The sequence below is a fragment of the Furipterus horrens genome, unplaced genomic scaffold (assembly GCF_987537825.1).
Source record: "Furipterus horrens unplaced genomic scaffold, mFurHor1.1.pri manual_scaffold_3, whole genome shotgun sequence".
Classification (NCBI taxonomy): Eukaryota; Metazoa; Chordata; class Mammalia; order Chiroptera; family Furipteridae; genus Furipterus; species Furipterus horrens.
The window spans coordinates 82,621,017-82,641,064 of NW_028327173.1; positions in this window are offsets into that span (position 1 = coordinate 82,621,017).

Consider the following 20,048-nt stretch of genomic DNA (forward strand, 5'->3'; position numbering starts at 1 on the left):
AGGGGAGACATGTCAGCATCTGTTACAAAGAGAGTAAATGCAACACAGAGTGAGATATAAATTGTCCCAGCTGGGTCACAGTGGAGCCAGATATAAGCATCCACTCTCTTAAAGACGATGAAATTAGCACCATTTGCTGAGCATCCATCCATGTGCTAGACACTATGCTAATGTGCTACCTACTTTTTGTTTTTATTATGGTAGACTACACATAAATAAAATATACCACTTTTTTTTAGAAACTTGTAAGATTTTTTTAAATATGCTTTATTGATTATGCTCTTACGGTTGTCCCAATTTCTTTTCCCTTTGTGCCCCTCCACCCAGTGACCCACCTCCTTTCAATTGTCCCCCCCACCACCACTTATTCCATGCCCATTGGTTGTGCATATAGTTTTTCTCAACATCTTCCTGTCTACTCCACTGCCTCCTACTATGCTTCTTAATTCCTGTACCATCTCACTCCCTTTCTCTCCTTCCCCTCCCCACTGACCTCCCCCCAATATGTTCCCCATACCTATCATTCTTTTCCAACTCTCATTGCCTACTTAGTTTGCCTTTGTTTTGATTCCCTAGCTTCTGTTGTTGGTTGTTGTGATACAGTTTTCATTTTAATATTCATAGTTTTGATCCTCTTTCCCCTAAACAAGTCCCTTTAACATTTCATATAACAGCGGTTTGGATCTGATGAACTCCTTCCGTTTTATTTTGTCCTGGAAGCACTTTCTCTGCCCTTCTATTCTGAATGATAGCTTCGCTGGATAGAGTAATCATGGTTGTAGGTTTTTGCTTTTCATTACTTTGACTATTTCTTGCCAGTCCCTCCTTCCCTGCAGAGTTTCTTTTGAGAAATCAGCTGAGAGTCTTATTGGGACCCCTTTGTATGTAATTCTTTTCTTCTCTCTTGCTGTTTTTAAGATTCTCTCTTTATCCTTAATTTTGACATTTTGATTATAATGTGTCTTGGTGTGGTTCTCCCTGGGTCCAGTTTTTTTGGAACTCTCTGCGCTTCCTGGACCTGTTACTCTATTTCCTTTCCCAAGTTAGGGAAGTTCCGCTTCATTATTTTTTCACATAATTTTTCAATTTCTAGTTATTCTTCTCCACCTTCTGGCAACCCTATGATTCAGATGTTGGCCCGCTTATAGCTGTCCCATAGATGAGCCTCCCCTCATCTTCCTCACTTTTCATTTCCTCTTTCTGCACTGGTTGACTGTTTGTTCCTTCCCTATGTTCCGATTTGTTGACTTGATCCCTGCTTTTCTTTCCCTCACCACTAGTTTCATATGTGTTTTCATTCATTTCAACAGGACTAGCTTTCATTCCTTCCTCATCTTGTTTAAGATCTGCAGTTAGGTCTGTAAGCATTTTTATAACCAAAGCTCTGAACTGTGCCTCAGAAAGATTTGCTATCTGCTGCTTTATTAGATTAGCTATTTGCTGGCTGGTCAGCTGCATCACTGGGATCTCTATCATGATCTGTGCCATCCTGACAGTTTTGTGTTTACCTTTGCTTCCCAGGCATGGCTGTCACACCTCCTGTACTCATCACTGCTGGGCTACCCTTCTCACCACACTGTGGCGCTTTGTGTGGGGGTGGAGGTCCAAAATGGATTTCTGCCATTCACTCTGCTGAGAGACTGGGAGCCTCCTTCTCCATCCCCACCCCCTCTGGCCTTCACAGTCCAAGGTAATGGGGGTCTGCCTTCCCTGGTGTTGGAATCGCGGGCTGACAGCTCTGGTCTGCAGCTGGGGGTGCTCCCTAGGCGCTTCTTGCCTCCCCTTAAATATGGTTGTCTGTGCTTACCGCTGTCCTCCTCCATTGCCACAGCTGCCGCCGCCAGCACAGCTTGATATCTCTGCCCCAGTTTTGCCCCTCCCATCCATCTGGATGAGCACCACTTCTTTATAACTTCATACATTGGACTTCCATGTAGCTTTATTTTCTGGAACTTCTGGTTATTTCTGGTTTTGCGGTAGTTGTATTCTTTCTTAGTTGTGGAGGGAAACAGAGTGTGTCAGTCTAGGCCTCCATCTTGGCCAGAGTGTCAAAAGAAACTTTTTAAAATATACCATTTTTAAGTGTGCGGTTTGGTGGTATTAACTATGTTCATAATATTGTGCAACCATCACCACTATCCATCTCCAGAACTCTTTCATCTTTCCAAACTAAAATTCTATACCATTAAACAATAACTTCTCATTCCCCTTCCTACTCAGCAATTATACTTTCTGTCTGGATCAATTTGACTAGTCTAGAGAACTCATATGAGTTCTGTATCTGGTTTATTTTGCTCAGCATAATGTCCTCAAAATTCATTCATTCATGATGTAGTGTGTGTCAGAATGACCTACATTTTTAAGGCTGAGCAATATTCCTTTATATGTACATACCACATTTTGTTTATCCACTCATCTATCAATAGGCATTTGAGTTGCTTCCAGTTTTTAACTATTGCAAGACTATTGCAAATAACACTGTTGTCAACAGGGATGTGCAAGGGTGTGCCATTTAACACACTGCTGATTTCTAGGATGTCCCTGGAGCAGCAGTATTGTCTTCATTTTACAGGTGATAAAACTGATACTTAGAGAAGTGACCTGCCTAAGACTGTCCTCCTCATGAGTGATGATGGTGGGATGTAAGGCCATAGCTCTCTGCCTCCTCCCCTTCTCCATCCCCTAGTTCAGTTAGACCCATGTGCTATGTCCACCCAGCATCAGTACTTCTGATAGAAAGCAAGTGTCTTCTGGGAGAATCTCTATTCTTCATCAGTTATGACATGTTTTCCTTTTCATGGATTTATCAGAACCTGGCAAGAATCTAAGTGCATAACCTCAGAGAGTTTGGAGATGCCAGGTGTCCCCTCCTCTGCATGCAGGGAGCAGCCAAGGAGCTGGAGCACGTAGGAGTCAGTTTCTGTGTGAGCTGGTCTCCTGAGATTCCTCTGCACAGAGGAGTGAGAGGGGTTCTGCTCTTGAAGCTGGGAGAGCAGAAGAGGAGAGACCTGGCTCAGCAGATGGCACAGGTATCTCATTCTCATGCCTGCTCTTCAGGCCACCAGAGCCTTGGGAAAAAAGATGTTCCTAACACCTAAGAGTACATGTCTGGGCCTTGGGCTTCTTACTGGTGTTTCAAGGAAGGCTATTTTTAACCTAAACAGAGAGTGTGATGTGTCTAATCATTGGTGGACAAGTCCTAAATGATTTGGTTTGCAGAGTCTAACTTGCATAGGTTTTGTTTCGAACTAAAGAGGAAGAAGGGGGTTACCAGGTGCTGAAGGGATTGAGACAAGAGTCAGTGTGCTAGAAGGCTGCTGCCTGGCCCGCCTCGCACAGCCTTGGCAGTTAGGTAGTTCTTCCGTCAATAGCTGTGCCAGTTAACTCACAGTTGTGAGTTCAGCAGGCAGAGGGAGCTGTCTTTGTGAAGAGGCACATGGCACATGCCCCCCCCTGTGATCCATGTTCCCAGGTGACAGGTGAGGGAAGAGGGGAAAGAGATTTCCTTCTGGCATCTCAAGCCTCAGACCTCTGGGAGCATCAGGTGATGTGGTCATTTTCCAGGGAGCATGGGGCTGTTGGGGGCAATCCTCAGGCACCTCTGGGGGCAGAGATTGTCATCGAGTGGGGGTGGCTAGGGAGGAAGAAAATGGCTAGATGAAAAGTCGCTGACAGATGGAGCCCCTGGGTGAGACTTAGTCGGTGACCCTACATGAGTGAGGGGGCAAGAGTCAGAGGACTCGAGGCTGCCGCCTTGTTCCCCTGGAACCCAGGGCCTGTAGTCAGGCTTTAGAAATTAAATGACCTTTGAGATTCCTCCCACCTCTAACACTCTGTCTCTAAGCAGCTAGATCAACAGTGCACCACAGAGTCAAACAAAGACTGAGAACCCAGCCGGGAGGCAGGAAATCAGTCAGAGCACACGCCATAAACACCATGACAATGTCAGTGCCTTGAAAACAAGTTTTACAGCAGGTTGTTTCTGACGCGCCCAGGACACGTGGCTCCGTGCTGCTGATCACAGCATTAATGTGAGACCCCTGGGCACAGGCACCGCTCCTGAGCTCAGCAGCCCTTCCCATCCCGTCACCCTGACATGGAGGCCAATCCCCCAGGCACCACATCTCTTCACGTCAAAGCAGTGCCTGGCAGCATGTCACAATCAGAGGACCCTCAGCATTTATTTCCATTCTAAATACCCATTTTGGAAGAATTCATAATTTGTCCATTAAAGTAAGCGAAAGACTTGCTGGAATGCAGGACTTTAGCATGTAAACAATTTGTTGGTGGTGAAAGGAGTTCATTTTGGGGTGTGTGTGTATGTGTCGTAATGTAAAACTAGGCTCGAACCTTATTTATTTGTAAGCTTACAGAAAATACTATCAAAGGAAGACTTGACAATCGATATACATTTTTCCTAGAAACAATAACAAATGACAGTCAAGGAATATAAATCTAACCTGAAAAGGAACTTCTGGGTACCTTCCCTCTTCCCAAGTACCAAAGCCAAGCTCTCTTTGTGACTCAGCCCCTATGAACTGATCAGTTGGTTATCTAAAAGGCAAAGCTGCAGCAGATGGCCTCGACCCTAGGCACTTTCTTGGGGGTGGGGGGCGAGATGTTCTGGGTGGGCAAATATCCTCCAGCTCTGGTGACAAGGCAGCACCCTAACAGTAAGGCCACCATTCACACAAACTTCTCTGTCAGACACTGGCCAGCCATAACCCCCTCCTCTTCTGTGGTTATTACTAGAGAGGAGGGCTCAGACCCAAAGCGTTAATCACTTTCAACATCAGAGAAAAGGCTTTTAGTGTCTGTGTTTCCAAGTGATTTTCAGGGGGAGGTTTGGACTGGCCATTTTTGTTTGTTTTTGAAACTGAAAAAAATGTGACTTGACTACTGCAGAGCTAGAAAAGAGAATTCTGTTAGGAATTTCCAAAGATAGTTGTTAGTATAATTTCTTAGCCTAAGTTGGCAGGACCAAGAGCTGAGATGAGAAGGGAGGAAATCCCAACAGAAAGAAGACAGAGGCTTACCCCGATGTGACTTGGTGAGGTAATCACAGCTAAAACACCGCCCTTTCTCCTGGTTGGTGACAGGCCCTATTCTAGGAACATCATATGTATTAACACAACCAGGCCTGCCAAAGCCTGGTGAGCCAGGGACCACTATTCCCTCACTTTCACTGAGAAGGACCCCAAGGCTCTGAGAAACAGAATGGCTTCACCAAAGACACACATTTGGTCCAGCGTGGAGCAGAGCTTTGGACCTGGGCACTTGAACATCCCACTCCCCCGGCCAGCAAGCCCTGGCTTGCTCCCTTCCACTGCTGCAGAGATACCCAAAGAAAGGGCAGCCTGAGCAGCTTTTAAGGAAAGGAAGTTCTGAGCCTTTATTTTTTACTTGAAAATAAGCTTGTCCACTTTCTTGGGCACTTAATGGGTGTGTGTGTGTGTGTGTGTGTGTTGGTATACACGAGTGTGCATGCATAGTGGCACACAGGCATGCATTATTTGACACCAGAGTTATTAGAACTGAAGAGAATGGACTTTACAGAGAGCTCACCTCACACAGCCTGTTAGTGTCCCAGGGGGGGCCTGGTACATAGCTCTCCTGTCTCAGTCCAGAATGCCCCTGACTACAGGTGTGTCTTTCACAAAGAGAAAGGTGGAGGCCAAGTTTGTCTCTGTGTTAGGGAGGACCAGGTGAGACCAGTCCAGGAGGGAATTAGCATTAGCTGGTAGTTTCTGCAGTTGGGGCTTTCCAAAGTCTTCCAGCAAGTTCTAATCCTCATGTAGGAAACACACTTGTTACTTTTGGTAAATGGAGGAACAGAAAGGGGGTGTCATGATTCAGTTGACTTGAGCCCCCATCATTACCTACAAAGGACCATCACCCTCCTCATTTCTCACTTACAAACACTCTTGTTTTTAAAAGAGTTTCAATTAGGAGAAAATGACATAAACAAATATTGCCCGGGCAGTGTGCCAGTGATGCCTGGATGTCCCCCACTCCTTCCAAGCTCCTTAAGAGTCCAGAAATGACCATTCCCTCCCCACACCTCCCCCACCCCAGGGACCACCCAGGGTCCCCAGAGAGAGAACAAAAGACCTGCTGAGCCTCAGCACTCAGGATCACTAACACTGAACCCCTTCCTCAGATGTTGCAGGTTTGGATAAACCTTAAAACATTAGATGTCCACATCTTCCCTGGTTCATTTTTTCAGTTATTCTTAAACACCTGCAACTCTTCTTTTTAACTTTCTCGGTCTTGGGGGAGGGGAGAGGGCTTTTTCATATCCCCTGAGAGACTACTAGCACCCACACAGTTTTTCTAAAGCAAAAAAGGGAAATCCCCTTCCTATAGGTTTCTCCTCTCCATTCTCTCTTTGTTTCCCATTGAAAGTCTAGTCACCTGTGTCGTTTTCAGAGGAACTGCATCCAGAGGGAGCATAGTGTGGGAGGGCAGGGCAGCTGCTCACCGTTTCTCCTCTGAGTGACCCCTGCCCAGGTGAGGAGGGTCAGAAGGCAGCCTGGCTGTGGGGTAAGATAGGCCAGGATCTGACTCCCACCTCAGCAAGTAGAATCTATCTGGACACATTAACCAACAGCTCCTCAGTTTCCTAATTTAAAAGTTAAGTACAGTGTGCCATGGTGGGGGCTTAGTTCGTTGGAGCATTGACCCATACACCAAAAGGCTGAGGGTTTGATTCCTGGTCAGGGAACATAACTAGGTTGCAGGTTTGATCCCTGGTCGGGGCAAGTATGGGAAGCAACCAATCAATGTTTCTCTCTCACATTATGTCTTTCTGTCCCTCTCTCTCTCTGTCTCTTTGTCTGTCTCTGTCTCTATCTCTCTCTCTCTATATATATATGTATGTGTGTATATATACATATGTGTATGTGTGTGTGTGTGTGTGTGTATATATATATGTATATATATATATATGTATATATATATATATATATCGTATATCGTCGTCGGCAGCCGTCCGTCTCGAGAGACGATGGTGTAGCTTCTTAAGAGTCTATCTGCACTGCCGAGAATGGCTATGCAGTCCGACTCGGGAGTGACACGGTATCTGTCTCCTCCCGTGTTGAATCGACATCTTGCGATGATGCTGGGGTGTCCTCTCCAGTGAAGCTGAAGCTACAGAGCCTGGGCAGGGTGATATGGAGGGTCTGCTGTTGCCCATGCAGCAGACCCCCCCTCTCTTCGCAGCTGAAGGATCCAAGGGAAAGACGGAGTCAATACAGCTAGGCTTCAGGTGCGCCGCAGGAGTTGCCGGTGTTGACTACAACGTCAAACCGCCTTAGGGACTCCGGCTCCGGATTTCCTGTCGGGGTTTACTCCCTTAGCCTTTCCCCTGAAGAGGTATGCTGCAAGGCAGCGGAGGTTTTTTGGAATCAGAGTTTTCCTTCTCTGATGTGCCCTGACTGGAAGATCGAACCAGCGACACTTAGCTCGCAGGCCGACGCTCAATCCACTGAGCCAAACCAGCCAGGGTTATATATATATATCATATATATATATGATCAATAAAAACTTACACTTGGGTGAGAATTTAAAAAATTAGATACAGTGTCCACTGCATCAGAGTCTCTGTGAGGATGAAGTGTTACAACAGGTCTCAGGAGGTCCTCCATTAGGAACCTAAAGCAGAGGAAGGGCGCAAGAGTGAATTCGGGGTTTGGGATGCCAGTCATCTCTTTCTGTTTTCATCAGAGTCACAATAAACAACACTGTTGCCTCAAGAAAAGACTGAAGACCAGTTGCCACAACCATTTCCTATTTCCCTCAATTTGCAAATCTCACCTGACTGCCTTCCTTTTTGTATTCAAAGTGCTAAGTAACTAGCACCTCCAATTTTTGCAGGCAAAGAGAGATATAAGACCACTGTGAATGACCCTGAGCAAGTCTGTGACGGGCATTCTAGGACTCCTCACTGGATCACACACATCCCAAAGAAAGACATGAAACACAGGCTTCAACAGGACAGAGGTCTTTGCTTGTTCAGGTCACTGATGTATATAAAGCTCCCAGAAAAATGCCTGGCAGATGGTAGGTCCTCAATAATATGTATTAAATGACTAAATAGTTGCTGGATGAATGACTATTTCAGGAGCAGAATGGCTTCAAAGGCAGCTGGCCTCAAATCTGATTCTTACTAGCAGTGAGGCTTCTTGAAAGTCACTTATCCTACTCCACCCTGTTCCCTTATCCTTAAAGTAGAGAAAATCCCATCAATGTGGAGACAGTCTTATGGCTTAGGGAAGTACAAGAAAAACATGTACCATGTGGAGAAGAAACCGGAACAGCTTAGACAGCATTCCTGAGGGCCTGCAGGCAGCGGCATGTGGCCCATTCTGGGGAGAGAAACATCATCCTGATGCTGCACATCCTTCAGCCACTGCCCCCGCCCAATCCAAGGTGGAAAAGGAAGCCTAAGCAGCCATGATTCTCAACCCAGTCAGAATTTCTCAAGGAAAGCCATATTCTTGTTGTGAAACAACTCACCCTTCTACCTGGCAGCCCTTGTGACGACAAATGATCCACAACTGGCAAGACCCTGTCCTCATCCTCGCTGGCCTGTTTACCTAGACACTGCCTTCTGTCTCAGCTCCTCTTTTCTCTTCACAGCTTGGGTGATTCAAGGCCAAAGCTACCAAGAAGGATCATGTGTACCCACAGTGAGGACAGCTTGGCTAAGTTATGGACCAGCAAAGAAATTTGGCCAAATATATTCCAATAGGTCATCTCGCTTCTAGAAAAATAAGCCTTGCAAGATCAAATGATTCCCAACGGATCAACGTTCACAGTCTGTTTGCACTAATATGGCTTTGATAGAACTAGTACCAGTATAAATATTACTTTAGCTTTTAACTGCTAATTATATCAACATAAACTTAATTTATAGTGATAATCACAGTCCTAATGTGCTGCTGCCAAACATCCCCATTGATGCTTTGAGGCATCATGTAAACTCAGCCATTAGCAATCATGTAAATGCTCCCATCACTCATTATGATCCTGGCTAAAGAACTTCTCTAATTGACTTCTTCCCAAAGTCCATAGTAGACAAGAGCAACAGAGGACAAGGCAATGTTGATCCATTTATTACAACAATCTCATTTCTTACAACAGCCCAAGCTGGGAAATACAAAGTTGCAAAGGAAGACCTCAATCTGGCAGGAACATATTCTCAGTTTGAACTTAGTTTTGTCACATTATCTCAATGGAGTCATAACACTCTCACTCAGACAAATGCCAAATAACACTTAGTTCAGATGACATGCTACTTCTATTGCTCCGTGTCAAGGTTGAAAAGGAGAAAATTTTGCTGCATCTTGTAAATTCAGGCAGCTTTTTAATTCAAGACTCAAAGTGCTGTACTTACCTCAACTATTGCTCCTTTTTCTGGGGCAGTTTAGTGGACATTTGTTGTTTATGCCACCCAGCATCCAGTCCCCCATCTTGAAGAAATAGTACCCCAATTTTATTTGGGGAACCCCCTACCCAATACTCTCACTTTATTGTTCTCATAAAGAAGACCATCTCAGCCTCTTTCCAGGAGGGAAGCATGTGATCTAAGATCATCCAATCAGCATATTCCACCTGCACGCTGTCCGCAATGATTGGTTCTGGGGTAAGCACAGAACCCAAGTCTAGCCAGTAAAAGTCAGTGAGACTCAAGTCCAGAAATCACACTTTCTCTCCTCCCCATTAGATACAAGGCCCAGAGGAAGGTCCTGTGGGGCTACAGCCCAATCCACTAGCAACCCTCAACCCCCCCCCCCCCCCCAGAGAGATCCCCACTAAGAAAGAAGCAACTCTGAAGGGAGCACAGCTAAACAGAGTGGCAGAGGAAAAGTGCCTGTGACATTTAAGCTTCTGAATCATGGTGCATCTGAAACCAGCCCTCTCCCTGGACTTTTCAATTATATAAGTCAAGAATCTATCTTTTCGCTTAACCCAGTTGGGCCATTCCCTTACTTATTGCAGCCCAAAAATTCTAACTTATATAGGCAGTGGGTGGACGTAGGGTGTGATTCTATCCATTTCTAAGATACAGAAATGTGAGCATAAAGAAATGGTATCCAGTCAGTAAGAGACCGTGTAAGTTAAATACAGGAAGGTGAGTGGATCCTAAGTATTCCAAAGCCAAAGCACCCTGCAAATACAAAAGAGTTTTTAACACAATTTAAAAATCAAAAGCTAGAGCTGCAGGTACAAAAACTTATGTCTTTTCCTTTTCAAATATTTCTGATTCTCCAGTTGTCTCAGTACAAAAGAAAGCAAAAATCTCTGGAGAAGACAAATAGCTGCTTTGGGGGAGATGCAGGGAATTCAAGGAGGCTGGCGGGGAGGAGGGAGTTGGTGCAGAGTCAGTGACATGAGCAATTCCACATTCAGAAAAGTTGGTGAGGGACTCAAGTCAAATGTGAGAAGCTAAGATATGTATGATCCTCTCGTACTTGGAAATTTGGTTTAGTGTGCACAGCCGAGCAAGTGTGAGGAAAATCAAATCCTCGGGGGCTTTTGAAGACGAAGTGTTTCATCTCTGAATCACATTCCCAGCACCCCACCTACTGCTCTTTGCCTGGCTGGAGCATGCTATCTGTCATGGTCCCCCCAATTAGCACTTCGAATGCAATCACAACAATGAAGACCATGCCCTCATCTGCCAGGGGCGGGCTGGCTTCTGCAATTAAGCTAAAGTTCAGATTTGGGCTAATAACAGGAGAGGAATGTGACAATGAAGGCAATGCTTACTCATTAACTCATGCTAATGGGTGCAATGACTAACCAGCGACCAGCCCGCCAGCATGAGAGCCAGGCAAGCCATGTCACTCTGATCTCAGAGTGTTTGTGCGTTTATTTCACAACACTACTGAGCACTGGCAGTTACCTAATAGGGAGTGGTTTTAAGGGAAAAGAAAAGGATAATCTTGTTTTAAGTGCCAGTCTTAGGTCTCAATATTTTATGAAATAGTCATTAATTTTCAGTACAAGGCGGATGGTGATATTATGAGGCCATCATGTTTATGCAGAAACTGTTCCCTGGATATCCCTAAGAGATTGGCGAATGTAAGGAAAACAATTATCTCCTATTTATGTAAGGCAAATGGTAATTATCACACCAGTCCAAGTTGTCTGAGAAGATAGGTCACTGCAAAGAAGAGGCCGGACTGACTATGACACTGGCTAACAAAATAGCATGAAGTCATATTGCTTGTTGCAGAAACCAAAGAATCCATTCATTCAATCATTCCTTGAACACAAATGTACTGAGTACCTGCTAAGTGTCACCCTGCGACAGGTGCTGCATGTTCCAGAGTCAACACAGCAGAAGCAGCCTCACTTTGTGGAAATTTGCATTCTTTCGACCACAGAGAATTAGGTCTCAGGAGACCCAGTTAGGTCTTATATACACGAAAGGTGTCCTGGAACAATGGCACTCACTCCACAAACTCTTTTACTGCTTCTTGCACTGGCGTCCCCTAATTTTAGGCATTGGTGACCTAGAAAAGGGTTGACATTCATGTACGCTTGATGTTTGAGCATTTGGGATCTTGAGGATTATCCTACAGGGATTGATGCAGACTTTGCTCTTTTTAGGTCAGTGGGATAAAGCAGGCACGTGGACCCGATCCTCTCTGTCCTAGTTAAAACTTCTCCCTCCTGTCCTCACAGACAGTGCTACGCCCAGCCCCACTCAGCCGCCTGGCAAGTCTGCAGTGGGAAACACACAAAGGAGGTGAGTGGATCAGATCGTTTTTGTCATGACTGTAGGATAAACAGCTTAAAACAGATACTCTAAACATAATGGGTCATTTGTCAAAAATGATAATGCCTGTGAAAACTCACTGAAGGGTTTTAAGGACTATGTACATCTACAGTGTGAGCAGGGTCATGTGCCATGGGGTCATGGTTGGGCTCTCTGTGACAGCAGTGGCAGATGTGATCCCAAATTGATGCTTTCACTTTAACTATTAATAACATGAAGGCAAGTCCCAACTTCCCTCCAGAGCACCATTTATTCAAAATTAATTTATTAAAAATGCATTTTCATCATTAGTGCTAAGAAGATTTATGAAAAGCAGATCATCCAGGATACGTAAATGTGCAAGGCCTGACGTTTGTATCTGTGCCACGTTTTCTATCACTTATGTAGAATTTGGGCCCTGTGTATCAATATTTATAGACTTCCACTTTGGAGGCTATTTATTTCTCGTGGTCCATTTCTCATGGTGACACAAATTTCCAGCATCATTTGACAGGTGCTAGTTGACACCAATCTATATTAACTTCGGTTTACACTGAAAATATTCCACTAAGTGAAGGCAATGTTCAGATCACAGTCTGGATGCAAAATGGATGCTAGGGGAAGTCTTACAATTTCTCATCTTTTAAAAATGATGATCTGGCTGGTGTGGCTCAGTAGATTGAGTGCAGGCCTGCGAACCAAAGGGTTGCCAGTTCAATTCCTAGTCAGGGCACATGCCTGGGTTGCAGGCCAGGTCCCTAGTTGGGGGCACGCAGGAGGCAACCACACATTGATGTTTCTTTTTCTCTCTTTCTCCCTCCCTTTCCCTCTCTCTAAAAAATAAATAAATCAATAAATTTTAAATAAAATAAAAATAATGAGCACTTTAGCTTTTAATTTTCTGATTGGCGTTTTTATTGTTGTCTTTATTTTTTCAGATTGCCAGCTCATTTTATGACAGCTGTTAACATCAGTCACAAGATACATGTTTTAAAGAAAGATTTTTAATAAGAAGTTAAGTAAAGTCTTATCTAGAATTTTTCTGTTAATCATGTCATCGATGAGAAAACGGATTGTGTTACTAGGAAAACAGAGGGGAAAAATACCCCAAAGAACTTTTTATTTTAAAAGAGTAATCATAAAAACTTAGCTTAGGGGCCAGTCCTTTAGGCTGGAGTTCTGTTTTCCTTAAAATTGTATAATTCCTTGACTTAAGTTTAAGAAACATGTAAGCCAGTTTCTTATTTTCGAAGGAAAATTATGATCGCTTATATTGAATTTTAGAGCTAAGAAAGCTAAAGCGTGAGGTTCGTAGTATCCTAGTTCTAGTTGTGCAACCTGTACTCAGACCCAGTTCTTTCTGTTACATCTTGGCCTCCTAGGTCCCTACATATCGTTCTTTGTGAATCTAAGCTTTCTATTACTTTTGCTCACTGCTTATCAATGTGCAACAGGGAAATGCAGAAATTTAGAGTTAAAAATGATTCATTTACTTATATGCATCGCATTCAGATTGATTTAGTTAGTCCCTATGAAGCGTTAGACATTACATTAGCTATTGTGGAAGCTAACATGAATAAGTCATTTTCCTGCCTAAAGTTTTCATAATTTGCATGTGTGTATATGTTGGTGTTGGAGCAGGGGTGGGACAGTTGCCAAGGTAGAAAAGCAATCTAGTATTTGCCTTAAGTTATATAAGGGATATGATACCAAGTCTGTCCTGGGGTATGGGGAGCCCAGGAGAGAATGAGCACTCCACTGTGGCCTGCAACCCAGGCTTCAGAATTATCCAGGCAGTTTTTTTTTTTTTTTTTCTTGGTTTTTTTTAAATGTCCAGCTTCCAGAGTACATCCCAGAGTCACTGAATTGGAATTTCCAGAGCCAGGACGCAAAGTTGCATTTTTAAAATGCTCTCTGCATGGTTTTGCAAAGTTTACCGACCATTGTTCTATTCTATTTAGGGGTAAGAGGGTTGGTCAGGACTGATTTACAGGAGCCATGTCTCTTGCACTAGAACTTGAAAACAGAAGGACTTTCCAGAAGTCAGGCAGGACCTGGCTTAGTCCCGAGGACCTTGGCCAGCCATTGTTTCCCTCAGGCCATCTGTGACCACCCTAGTGGCAGAACAGAAGCTGATGGGTCACTGTTACCAACACCTAGGTATTCAAACTGCACATTCTTTTGATCAGGGCCCTGAGCCATCAGCAGACTAACGCCTTTTGGGGTAGAGCTCATGTGACCAAGGTACAGGGGGGCAATATCTCCCTAAAATATCGATCTCACTGGGATTGGACCTGAAGCAATTCCGAAGTGATTGTTTGCATTCCATTGCCAGGAACATTTTACCATAAAATGAGAAAATAAAAGGACATGAGGTAAGTCTTCCCTAAAGCTAAACTTATTCAATTTTTAAAACTCTAAGTAGAGGGCTCTCAGCTGTTTAGAGTATATAAATAATAGTTAATAACACTTTTAAACTTCTATTTTTCCTTATTTGGAAAAATAAAAAGCTGCTGAACATAGATTGGGCCCTGAAATTTACAAAAGATTTCACTGGTCTCTGAAACCCAGAAATCTGGGAACAGCTACTCCAAGCCTTCCAACCAAATTCTGTTTTTCACTCCACCCTTTGTCCTCACATCCATTAAAATCATACTGCTGAGAACCCTGAAGCTTTATAATTTTCTTCTTTTGGGGGTACTGTCTTGAGAAATTTTTATAACTGTTCAACTTAATTTTTTTCACTACTACTGTTCTTTATGAAATCAATCTGAAACGCAGGCATATCTGAAATTACTTATTTCAACTTTTGTCAGGAATATGGACATTTATTTGAACCCGTAAAACACGGAGCAGAATTTTAGAGATATTAAAATTCTTTTGCACCAGTGGAGGTCAAAAGTTGTTGTTCCTTCTCCTAAACTCCTCTGTAGTTTCTTTTTTCAGTCGTAATATTTGATGTCATCCACCGCTCCAGAATTTTAGATCAGTGGGAAGTACTTGTCTCCCTGGTGACTAAGGGCTCAATTTATGTGAATAGGAAGAAGATTTATGGTGTGTAATAAACATTACTAAAACGTGACAGAAGAGTGAAGATTTAAAGACACTTACTAATTTAAGATGACATTTTAAACAGTCACAGTCCTTAGAGCAATACATATTTCAGGTCTTTACAGGTTTCCAGCCAGAATGCCTATTAGGAAATGAAAATCATCTGTGTACTTTTTCCTCTCTCTGCATGGCCTCCCACTCCCAGTTATTGCTCCCCAGCAGCTACCCTATCCATCAGTGTTTAGTGGTGCCTTTATGCTCAGCACCTTGATGTTAAACAAATTGGGATCTTAATATATGAGGTGTGACTATGAGGTCTACAAGGAAATAGGGAAGAAAAAACATATATACATATTTGTTTGTTTATTTACTTATTTTATTTTTTAAAAGAAGCTGGCCACAACTTCAGTTACGGATGCCCCATTAGAATGCTAAGTTTTAAAGGACTAAAATTGACACAGTGCCAGTCTTTTGGAGAATGCTGCCAATGTTATTTTTCCTCTTACATGGGAAATTATACAAGTAACTCTACTGAGAAAACATGTCATGGATTTGGAAGGTTGGTGCTTGGCCAGTTTTCACACATCTAGTTTGCTGGGCAGTCTCCGCTCATCAGCTAATAAGGACTTATGTGAACCCAGCTTAGCCCGGGGCCAGCCCCTTGATCAACACTTGATCTCACCTGGACGTTGGCCCTCAGCTCGGTCCTGGCCCTCTCCATTCAGGGCCTCTTTGATTTCCAACACAAAATGGTCTAGCGTTGTTAAATGGTCTCTAATTTTTTTCTAATAGTAGACATTTGAGTTTCTCGCTAGTTTTCAGTTAAGCGTGCTTTATTTTGCCTCCCTAATTTGCTCCCAGTTGAATCTGATTGCATTTACTTGGGCAAAAGGGAGGGATGTGGCTATCCAGAAAGCTCAGGACTTGAAGTAGTCCTAATGATCTCATGGGGTGTTGTGTGTAATGCAAACCCTGGGTCCCCTCCACTCTGTGTAGATGCCAGTCTCAGTGACTGACATGTACTTAAGCACTCAGGGCTGTTTTTCAGGGCGTGATTTACTCTCTCCTTTTAATTACTCTGGAGATGGCAAGCTGAGAATATTTGAGGCTTGCTTCTCAGGGTAAAGAGTGTTCCCTGGAATAGGTCACAAGCTGCACCTTGCCCATTTGGGATCTGAGCTAATTCAGGAAGAAATTCCATGACAGGTTCCAGGCTGGGCCTATCTCTGCCTTTCTAATAATTTCAAAAATATCTGTCTGGTAGAGAAACTGCAGTAGTGAATTATGGTCAGTCACTGAAGAGAATTTAACTCATTCTGAGGTAGCCCATAATGTTCAACAATCCATATTATAGAGGGCTATTTTTCCCTTTTCTCACATGGTGGCAGCCAGTATCCCATGAGTAGAGGGGCTCAGGGTGCCTTGCTTTCTTGTATCAATAACATCTGCTCTAGGGGACATTCAGGTACTGCCACATCTTTATGACCAAATGAAAGCTGAGTCTGGATGCCACCAGACTAGGAGGTGCAAGAAGCAAGTCAAGGCCGTCCGTGGAGCATGCAAAGGTGATTTCTTATGGCTGGAGGCACACCCACATCTGTGAACTTTTTATACTTCCATCTTTATAGATGCTGCACCTTACCTACCATCAGGTAGACAGCTGCCTGGAATGACTTCCCCACCATGGGAAAGGAGTTGTGGCTTGCAAGGCCTGCCTTTCCCCAGGCCATCCAGCTTCATCATGGGTCCACTCTTACATCTGCACTGACCATGCCCCTGAGAGGGCCTTTTCCTTGAAAGTGGTAATTTCCTTATATTACAGGCAGTTCTGTGCTATGAGCTAGTGTGTATGTTGTGCCAATCTACTCTGTGTTGGTTACAAATGAAGGAAATGTTTTCCTTGAGGAAAACTTCAGCTGTTAAAGAAGCTTGGGGCGAGGCTCACCATTTGCCAAATTCTCAGAAAGACCACTCTTCATGTTTCGATACTGGCATCAGCATTTGGAGGCAGTGTACAGAGTGGTTAGCTACTCAGGCTTTGGCAACAGAAAACAAACTGTGTGATTAAGTCTTTTGCTTAAGGTAAGTTATATCTCTAGATCTCTGGATCTTAATAAAAATCCTTTGGTGAGGAGGTTGAGTCAAACAGTCTCCAAAGTCCTTTCTTCTACTAAAACTCTGTGATTCAACACTAACAATGGTTGGCGGGCAACTCGGGACATGCTGTACAAGGAACAGTATCTGTTTATCTCAATGTATGGGGCATTTCCCTCTGTTTTTAAATTGTGCTCATCTTTTCGCTCAGTGACCTTTAGTTATGCATATCTGGCTACTTTTTTGTTTATTTGTTCATTTGGAATGTTGACTGTCTCCTTTGCTGTTCTCTCAAAGCAAATCAAGCTATTCAGGCTTGTTCTTAAGTGGAGGTGCATGAGCTAGGTCCTCAAAGCAAACATAGTAAGAACACTTGAGAAGGAATTGTGAAAATCAACACCCAGATTAACAGATGCAATTTTGATAAGTGAGCGGGGCCATTGGAAAAATTCCCTAGAAACCAGGACCCCTAAAGCTCAGGAAAAAACAGACTGAGGACTCAGGGAACCTAGCACATGTTAGATCAGGTCCCTGTCCCTGTGTTTAACTGCTGCTTAAAATGTTAACTTCTCCAACTATTTAGGAGTGAAATATCTTCAACAAACAGACAAAAACACCAAAGTGGAGGGGGAAGGGAAATTAAATAAGTATGATACTGAAAGTGAGTGGAGGATGATGAGTGCATGGGGTAAGTATTCTCTGTACTTATGTACAGATTTAAATTTTCTAATATATCAAGTTAAAATATAACTCAACCCTATAGAGGTCCTACTCAAGAACTAAGTGAGAGGCTGCAGGAGTAAGGTGGCAGGCTCTGGGATCAATCTGGCTGAAATCCTTGAAGGCACTGAAGAGAGAGGACCCAGAGTGCCCACTCTTCTTCCACCAACTGCTTTGGAGATTCGGGAACAGGCCCGGAACAGTTTTACTGATGTTGGAGTTCCTCCTCAGAAGAGTGGAATCACTGCTGCCCACATCTGAAGGTGGACCTTAAACCATGATGAAGCTGATTAGATGAGGCCCAGAAAATTCTTTTTTTTTCTGCTTCATATAAATTTACTTAACCTTACCCTCCCTCATGGGGCAGCAGTTTGCATGCATGTGTGCATGCTGTGGGTTTTCCCATGGTTGTTTCTAATATGGGTTTTGAAGTTTCTCAGCAAAGCTAAATTGGATGAGGAATGAAGAAGACTTATTGCTAAATACTCCTTCAGCTGCCTGTTTTCTTGAGTAGACCGTGAGGCCCGACCTAACGCGGGGCCTGCTTCCTGGCAGTGGTGGAAAGAATGCTCGTTGAATGGAATTATAATGACACTAAATAAAGAATGAGGTTTACCAGATGTTCCTAAAGAAACTAAAATTTCAGTGCAACAGTTCAATTGAAGAGCACACACTTCAGAGTCAGATAGGCTTAGGTTCAAATTGTGCTGCATTCACGCCGAGAGAGACCGGTGACACTGGGTCTCTGCATTGAAATGATGGGGTTGGTACCTCTGCTGAACTACATAATGGGAGCCATGGTGTAACCATGAACCAGAATATGAAGGTACTTTGGGGTTATGCATTATTTAATTGTAAATGTGTGAATGGCATAGATGTTTTAAATAACGTAAGCACTTTGTTTCAAAGCAGCAAATGACAAAGTATTTTTTAATCTAAAGTCTTATGGCTGTTTAAGTGCAAAAACCTCAAAACTACTTAAAAGTAAAGATGTATTGAACATTTCTTTCCACCTCAGCTTAAAACAGAAAGTTGCACAGGAACACTGATGTTAGGATTGCAGAGTCTGACAACAGTTGTGAGTAGTTTGGAGGTCTATGAGCAGCACGAATTGAGAACGTAATACTATATTTCTCTGACCAAAAATATATTTTTCAACTACCTCTCCTATACCAAAGGGAAGCTCTAGATACCAATCTTTTTGCTAAAGAAAGAAAAAGAAAGCAGCGTTAATCTATTCCATTCCTTTGCCAGGATTGATCTCCTTGGGTCAACATAACCCCTCTCTGTGGAGGAAGAGATCCTCCAGCCCTCCACAATGGCCTGAGCTTTAAGGTCATGGTGATGGTCTGTGTCCACCCCAAGGCTTCAAGACCTCTTGGGCCTCAGTCAGCCCAGGGTGAATCCGGATTGGTATACAGTGTTCTGCTGAAGTCATCACCACGCAGTCAGGGCCTGAGAGCCTCAGTCTCTTGCGTTTTGCTACCATCTTTAAAACGAATGAGGCAGCCCTGGCAAGTGTGCCCCAGTTGGTTGGAGCATCGTCCTGTCAACTGAAAGGTCATGAATTCAGTTCCTGGTCAGGGCACATGCCTGGGTTGCAGTTCCGTCCCCATTCGGAGTGCATATGGGAGGCAACTAATCAATGTTTCCTTTTACATCAATATTTCTCTCCCTCTCTTCCCTTCCCTCTAAAATCAATAAGCATGCCCAGGGTGCTTCTGGTCATGAAACAAGGTTGCTAAACGTGACCTCTTCACAGGAAAAATGAGACTATTAACAGAAGTAGAGGGCTGAATGGGCAGCTGCAAGTTGTGGACTGACATTGGACACAGCTTAATGACTACTGCTCAAAGCTGCTGCATGCCCCAGGCTGTCTCTGCTTCAGAGGTGCGCCATCCCCCTTTCTCCCCACACCCTTGATTCTGGAAGAGGGCAGAGGAATCCTGACCCAGGCTGGTAGCTCCGAGCCATTTGGAGAGAGAAGCACAATGTCAAGAACGAGCTTTTTCCACCTAGACAACCTCCAGGCCAGACCTATGAGCCCCCTACTTTTGAGCCTCAGGCAGTGCTGCAGACACAGAGGAAAGTTGGAGGCCAGCCTCAGCCTTTCCTGGGCAGTCAGGAGGAATGCCACCGAATCAGGCAGTAGACCCCTGTCTCAAGTTTTTCCTCTTCAGTACCTTGTCAGTCATTGTATCTGTCTACAAGTGTGCATTTATCTGGGAATAAAAGATGTATTCATTTACTCACTCATTGATTTATTAAATACCTATTAAGCACTGTCTATGTGACAGGTACTTGGCCAGACTCTGGGAGAACAACAGTGCATGAGACGCCTGTTTGCCTTCATGATCTTTCCAGATTAGGAATTTTGTTGGTCGGCCTGTTTGTTCCAGTTCTCTGTTTCAATGCT